This window comes from Bos javanicus, chromosome 19 (assembly GCF_032452875.1).
Source record: "Bos javanicus breed banteng chromosome 19, ARS-OSU_banteng_1.0, whole genome shotgun sequence".
NCBI lineage: Eukaryota > Metazoa > Chordata > Mammalia > Artiodactyla > Bovidae > Bos > Bos javanicus.
The window spans coordinates 23,891,959-23,899,849 of NC_083886.1; the positions used below are offsets into that span (position 1 = coordinate 23,891,959).

Sequence of the window (7,891 nt, forward strand, 5' to 3'; positions counted from 1 at the left end):
CGATGGTTCCTCCAGCTTCTCCCCATGCCTGCAGAAGTTCTTATTTTCATTGATTCATTCAGCAAACAGTTGACACCACATTTGCCCTGAGGGTGCAAAGGTCATCAAGGGTGAGCCCTTCCCTCACCGAATTCTCAGACCAGTGGGAGAAACCAGGAAACAGTCTATGAGGAAGGTGTGCCAAGTGATACGATAGGGAAGGGGCAAGGGGCTCTAGGAACACATAGCAGAGCCCCCTAATCCATTCTGTAGGGGAATCCAGGAGGGCTTCCCAGAGGAGGTGACTTGCACTGAATATTGAATGGCAGTCAGGGAAGAGCATTCAAGACAAAGGGAACAGAGGGTGCCAAGCCAGGTGGAAGTATGGAGTTCTCTCTGTCTAGGCTCTTAAGACACCTGCCCAGATTCTCTAAACTCTAATTGTGGCCATGGGTATCCTCTGCTCTCCCTGCTGTCAGGACCATTTCCACCTCTACATCCCGTATCTATTTTTGTATTCTGTGACAGCCTGCTCACTGCTTTCTATAGTCTTGCTGTCCCTAATTGTATAGCACACATCTGCCAGTTTGCACTTTCTCAATTATAGCTCTGAGTCAGCTGCGATTCTGTATAAAACTTTTAACAACCTCCAGGTGTTAGAACTCCCCGTTTACCTCGCAGCATACAACCAAGCCAGCATCTCATCTTCACCACTTCTACATGAACCTTGTGTTTCTTCTCTCTGGAATGCCCCTCCACTCCTTTGGGGATCTCAGTGTCAAAAGTGTCCCCTTTCCTGACCATCACATCACTCCCTCTCTGTATGTACAGCCCTATTTCTTTATTATCTCTATTATGGTTCTTAACCACTGTACTGTAATCTTTCATTTACAAGTCTGTATGCCATGGTAGATCTCAAAGGCCAGGCATCTACTGTAGGAGGCACTCCATAATCATTTCGTAATAACAGCTAACATTTATTCAGGAAATACTACCTGCCAGGCATAGTGCTAACGGCCCTTAGATGGATCACTTCATTTAATCCTCTCAACAACCTTATGGATTGGTCCCATTTAACCAATGAAGCTCAGAAGGGTTAGGTGACTTGTCCAGAGATACATAGCTGCTGTTAGGATCTGGGATTCAAATCCTGGAAGGAGACGAGAGCTATGATCACTCTGCTGTGTCCTCAGACTTCTGAGGATAGGAAAGGCAGGAGATGGGTGGGGAGAGTAGAGGAAGGATGGCAGAAATAAACATTTTAAAAAAATCAGTCAGCCCTGGGTTTCATGGTTTTCTATGAATAACACACCTCTTTCAGACCCATTTCACATGCCCCGGGCCTGCTCTGGGAAGGGGTGGGGAGCAAGGGCATCTTCTCTGCTGTGGGTGACTCATCACGACCCTGGCTTAGTCACAGCATGTCACCACAAGCCAACAGAAGAAGCCAGGCCAGGGTAAAGTCTGGTCCTTTGGGGAAAAGAAGTGCCTGCTTTTCATTTCCCCAGGACGACTGGCCTTTGGGGCAGGAACTGACCATGGACTGCCATGGGGGTCTGAAGCAGTGCCTCTAAGCCCCCTTTCTAGGACACATGGACATGACAGAACAAAATACCTTAAGAGAAAAAGAAAGAAGGAAAGAAAGGAGAAGAAAAATAAAGAGGGAGGCAGGAGAGAACAAATCATAACTAAGCTGAAAAACAGGCAAGGAGATTGGTAAGGAGGGGATGAAAAAATGAAAGTGTTAGTCGCTCTTCGGGACCACATGGATTGTAGCCTGCCAGGCTTCTCTGTCCATGGAATTCTCCAGGCAAGAATACTGGAGTGGATAGCCATTTCCTTCTCCAGGGGAACTTCCTGACCCAGTAAACGAACACGGGTCTCCTGCACTGCAGGCAGATTCTTTACCGTCTGAGACACCAGGAAAGGAGGGGATACCTAGCACCAGGCAGCCATTAAGTGTATTCTGCCTCGGAGTACAGAGAACCTACAAAGTCAGAGGCCAATGAGGTGGGAACGGGAGTGGCCTTGGGACAAAAAAAGGGCAAGTGCTACTGCCCCTCCCTCCTTTCTCTTCTCCTTCTCCCCCTCCTCTCCCCTTCATACAGAAAGATTTACAGCTAAGGTGGTGGCTTTTGCCCCTTGATCAGTCTGAGATCTGCCCTACAAAGAATGTAAAGAATGTGACCTTCTTGTGCAAGAAGATGCTCCTGGAGTTGCCTAAAGGAGAAGCAGAGATGAAAGAGGAAAAGAAAGAGAAGACTTCCCTAGATCAAGAGAAAACCACATCAAAGTCGTCCACTCCCTCCCCTCTAACCAAAGAAAGGCGTTCCTGGGAAATCCCTGGCTATCCAGTGGTTTGGACTCTGTATTTTCACTGCGGAGAAAGGCACTCTTTTAGCAAAGGACCAGGAGCAGGGGTTCGAGGACCTATTTGCCTGCCTGTGTCTCCTAAAGTCATGAGAGTTGCCTCGTACAGCTGTGCAAGTTGTGCCCTGCACGACTCCAGGGTACTATATAAATGAAACCCTCCGGAGTTGGGTTACTCACACTCATTTTTCCTTAAAAAAAAAAAAAAAAAAAAATTCCTGTGACGATGACAAAAATTGCTATATACAGAGAAAATGAAAGTATCACCTTGAAAAATGTGTATGAGAGAAAGGGAGAAACAAAATTTGGTGTATGTATAGGCACCATTTGTACTGGTGGGAAAATACATTTCTGCCTAGTTCTCATCTATGGATGGAGACAAGAAGAGAGAAAGGAGACAGAAAAACTCCCAAGTCTCTGCTGGAATTTTGGGATTATGAAGAAGAGAGATTCCCCACCCCTCACCCCCCACCAGTGGGTAGCCCTTAGTTTTGCAAAGACACGGATCTGTTTTAAGCTATGCAAAGGTAGGATCTAGAGGCAGCTCTGGGGAGAGAAGTCAAGGGATTGCAAGGGAGGGGGAGGGGAGGAGAGCATGCTGGGAACCAAGGCAGGAGGTGGGACCTTCCTTTTGTTGTTTGGTCACTTAGTTGTGTCCCTCTCGTTGCAACCCCATGGACTACAGCATGCCAGGCTACCCTATCCTTCACCATCTCCTGGAGTTTGCTCATATTCATGTCCATTGAGTCAGTGATGCCATCCAACCATCTTGTACTCTCTCGTGCCTTCTCCTCCCACCTTCAATCTTTCCCAGCATCAGGGTCTTTTCCAATGAGTCAGCTCTTCACATCAGGTGGCCAAAGGATTGGAGTTTCAGCTTCAGCATCAGTCCTTCCAATGAATATTCAGGATTGATTTCCTTTAGGATTGACTGGTTTGATCTCCTTGCAGACCAAGGGACTCTCAAGAGTCTTCTCCAGCACCACAGTTAGGACCTTTCTAGAAAGGTCAGTGAGATGTTCCCTGGGGCGACGACATGCTTCGGGGCTTTTGAGACTCATTCATCTGCTTTGCTTCAATGTAAGTCCCTCTGATTGTCCCATCCTTTAGAAGAGCTGCTCACACAGATACCTCTGCAGGGAGAAATCAAGGTGTCTGGAGTTCCCTGGCGGGCCAGTGGTTAGAGCTCTGTGCCTCCAGTGCACAGGAACTAGGATCCTGCATGCTATGTGGCATGGCCAAAAAAAAAGAGAGGGAGAGGGTGCCATCTTCCTTGTCTCCATCTTCATGGAGCTGAGAAAAATCGAGAACGTACAAAGGAGGTGAAATGCAAGTGTGCCTGTCTTCTCTTCTGCTCTTTTCCTCCTTCCCACTCCTTTCTGGCCCCACTAACCTTTCTCTTCCCCTTTGCTTTGACTTGCTGTTCCCTCTACCCAGATTTCCATGGTCATTCCCTCAGAGATCTCCTTCCTCTGTCTCTGCTCCCACGTTGCTTCATCAAGGAGACCTTTCGACACTGCAGACTGCCTACCCCACTTTCCCCCTCCCCCTTCTCTGCTTTGTTTTCCTTGTACTCACCTCCTTCTAATTTTACAGATTTGTTTCATGCATTGTCCTCTCTTCCCTAATATGTGTAAGCTCCATAGGAGCAAGAATTTTGGTCTTTTTGCTCCTGTTGTATCTCAAGCGCCTGGCAGAATGCCTGGCACGTAGGCCTTACGTGAATGTTAGTTGAATGACGAAATGACTGAAAGGAGAGTCCAGCGGAGGCACTTGTTCAGAGTCAGATTTAGCTTCCTGTAATTGGCAGGTGTCTCCTGGCAAGCACTGCCCTTCCAGCAGGAGGTGAGCTGGGGGTGCACAATGTTTTTGGTTACCTCTCAAAAGGATAGGTCTGCGGCTGCATCTGGACTGGGTCGGTGACATCACTCTCCCATGTGCTTCTGCTTGCTAGAGGAAGGCGTGTGGTTACAGTTGTAAAGCTGGTAATTGCACCTATCCGATTGCTTATCTTATCTGTCCCCTCCTTGGTGTCAGCTTCTCAGGGCGCGGTTCCTACTGACAAGAATGGACAAATGATTGTGGTGCTTTCATTTTTCTGTAACTTATTTGTGGGGTGGCGTCTCAAATCTAGGTGTGGTCACAGGATGGTGTGAACCCTGAGACAAAATTAGTTCAGTTAGGTTCAGTCCTTCAGTTGTGTCCAACTCTTTGCTACCCCATGAACTGCAGCACGCCAGGCTTCCCTGTCCATCACCAACTCCTGGAGCTTGCTCAAACTCTTGTCCATTGAGTTGATGATGCCATCCAACCATCTCATCTTCTGTAGTCCCCTTCTCCTCCTGCCTTCAATCTTTCCCAGCATCAGGGTCTTTTCAAATGAGTCAGTTCTTCGCATCAGGTGGCCAAAGTATTGAACTTTCAGCTTCAACATCAGTCCTTCCAATGAATATTCAGTACTGAATATTCCTTTAGGACTGACTGGTTTGATCTCCTTGCAGTCCAAGGGACTCTCAAGAGTCTTCTCCAGCACCACAGTTCAAAAGCATCAGTTCTTTGGCGCTCAACTTTCTTTATAGTCCAACTCTCACGTCCACACATGACTACTGAAAAAAACATAGCTTTGACTAGATGGACCTTTGTTGGCAAAGTAATGTCTCTGCTTTTTAATATGCTATCTAGGTTGGTCATAGCTTTTCTTCCAAGGAGCAAGCGTCTTTTGACTTCATGGCTAAAGTCACCATCTGCAGTGATTTTGGAGCCCAAAAACATAAAGTCTCTCACTGTTTCCATTGTTTCTCCCATCTATTTGTCATGGAGTGATGGGACCAGATGCCATGATCTTAGTTTTTTATTTTTATTCCCAAATTTCAGCCATTTATTTTTGTTTCATCTTTTAATTCCTATGGGGTTCATCAACTCTTTATCAGTAATGTTCTAACTGACAAAGACCAATTTACATTAACTATAGTTATATACAACATATATAGTTATATACAACATGTCAAGGGAGTACACAGGAAAATCAGAACACAAGACTTCATCAGCTAAACAGAGTTCAAGTTTGCTCTTATGAAGACATACAAGAAAACAAATACACTGAAGCATAAACAAACAAACAAAAAAATCAGAGTCACACATTCCAGAAGGAAAGATACAATAAAGATCTTAATTTACAATATGATAATTATATAATTTATTAAAATTAACACAATTCATGTACATAATATTAACATGGTAGTCATTAAGTTTGTTAAGCACTTCAACTACTGAAATGTTAAAACACAATGAAAACTACATTAACCAACTTCTCCATCAAGGGATCTAACCTAGCTCACTAGTTCAAGCTGAACATTCACTTTCCAAAGTACTTCAGGCATGCAAAAAACAGGGCTAACAGGTTTAATCTGTTCTTCTCCCAAAAGTGACAATCCAACAATTCCAAACAGAGTATGAAAAGGATCTACCGTATCTCCTGGCCTATCTGCAAATCCTCCTGTTTCCTCATCTTGACATGCGAGGATGAAACTGCAGAGTTTTTCTCTATCAACCCTATGAAGCCTTTCAGTTATCTTTAGAAAAGCCAACACCCACCATGAATAACATACGTCTGGTTACTTCTCTGGTCTTACATTGAGTCTGCCTGATGGAAGCTGTTGTTCACAAAATCACCAACCGTGTAAATCAGAATTTACTTGGTGCAACTGACTAGTAATAGACAAGAATCCTGCCCAGCACGGGATTCAGAACCTGGCCTGCAACCAAATCCACCATCAAAGTTCACACATGATAAAACAAATTCGATTGCCTTTTCCACATTAATAGCATCCAACTTCCCCAATAGAGCCAAAATTGCCATCACACAAAAAGAGAATCTTGTATCAGTTTTCCCCCAAGTATCTCCAGCAAAAGAACCATCTTTCTGTAGACTCTGAACATATTCTACAACTTTATTTATGTCAGTAACATGAATACTATCAATGGCACCCCACTCCAGTACTCTTGCCTGGAAAATCCCATGGATTGGAGGAGCCTGGTGGGCTGCAGTCCATGGGGTCTCGAAGGGTCGGACACGACTGAGCAACTTCACTTTCACTTTTCACTTTCATGCATTGGAGAAGGAAATGGCAACCCACTCCAGTGTTCTTGCCTGGAGAATCCCAGGGACAGGGGAGCCTAGTGGGCTGCCGTCTATGGGGTCACAGAGTCAGACACGACTGAAGCAACTTAGCAGCAGCAGCAGCAGAGAGTAAGTATTTGAACAGCACTAAGAGTGTACAAAAGGTGAGGATCATGTCCAATACTAGCACTTATTCCACCACACTTGTGTTGACAAGACTTAATAAATGTCAGAATTTCTTCTCTATTCATGCAATGTAGTTGTCTGATGAGATCCATTACGGTCAGACCCCAATAGATGCCACTCATTCTCAAATACTCAGACATGCAATATTCATAATCATCTTTCTTTGAGCCATAGGATACAGTATAATTTCCCTCCTTCTCCAGTAACAGGGTGTCAGGTGCATCTGACTTAATAATAACATCCTACTGCCGTGTACCCCTATCCACTCTCCTACTGATGTATCTAGACAGCAATACAAAACACGTCCACACTCACCATAACCCTGATCTTGGTTTTTTTTAATGTTGAGTTTTAAGCTAGCTTTTTCACTCTCCTCTTTCACTTTCATTAAGAGGCTCTTTAGTTCTTCTTCACTTTCTGCCAGAAGGGTGGTGTCATCTGCGTATCTGAGGTTATTGATATTTCTCCTGGCAATCTTGATTCCAGCTTGTGCTTCATCCAGCCCAGCATTTTGCATGATGTGCAAGATAGTCATATGTTATGTGATATCTTGTTCTTTGGGGACTTCTGTCCCAGGTGATGAATCTAAACCCCTCAGTAGGTACTCTGACTCCTAATTAAACCTTTCATGACCTTTAAACCCTGCACGTGCCATTGCCATTCCTCCTACCTACAAGGCGCCTCCCTTTGGGGAAAATGGCCTGCGGAGGAGCTCAGTAATTGCAGCTTTTAACACTTACTCCCTTTCTTCTGGAGGCAGCATCTGATTTTCAGGGAAATCATCTCTCCCTAGTCTCTATCCTTGAGGTCAGGTGTGGTTCGTGCTTCTGTCTTGAGGGGGAGCAGGCATGTGACCCAGGTCCAGTAGGCATGTATCAGAATGAGCTCCGCTCCCAAACTACACCCGTTGGGGCAGGGGAGAGCACATCATTCAAGCTGGTCCACCGAGAATCAGCTCTGAGACTTTCTTTTTAATTATTTATTTTTGGCTGTGCTGGGTCTTCATTGCTGCACGGACTTTTCTATAGTTGCAGGATGTGGGCTCAGTAGTTGTGGCTCCTGGGCTCCAAGGCACAGGCTCAGTAGTTGTGGCACATGGGCTTAGTTGCTTTGCGGCATGTGGGATCTTCCTAGATCAGGGAATGAACCCACGTCTCTTGTATTGGCAGGCGGATTCTTTACTCACTACTGAGCTACATGGGAAGCCCCTCTAAGACTTTCAAATCACTGAGAAAG

The 7,891-nt window shown here is 45.3% G+C and overlaps 1 pseudogene; it reads right to left on the reverse strand.

Annotated features, from left to right (window-relative positions):
• Positions 1–5,027: 5,027 nt before the first annotated feature.
• Positions 5,028–6,895, reverse strand: LOC133231905 (geranylgeranyl transferase type-2 subunit beta-like; annotated as a pseudogene).
• Positions 6,896–7,891: the final 996 nt, after the last annotated feature.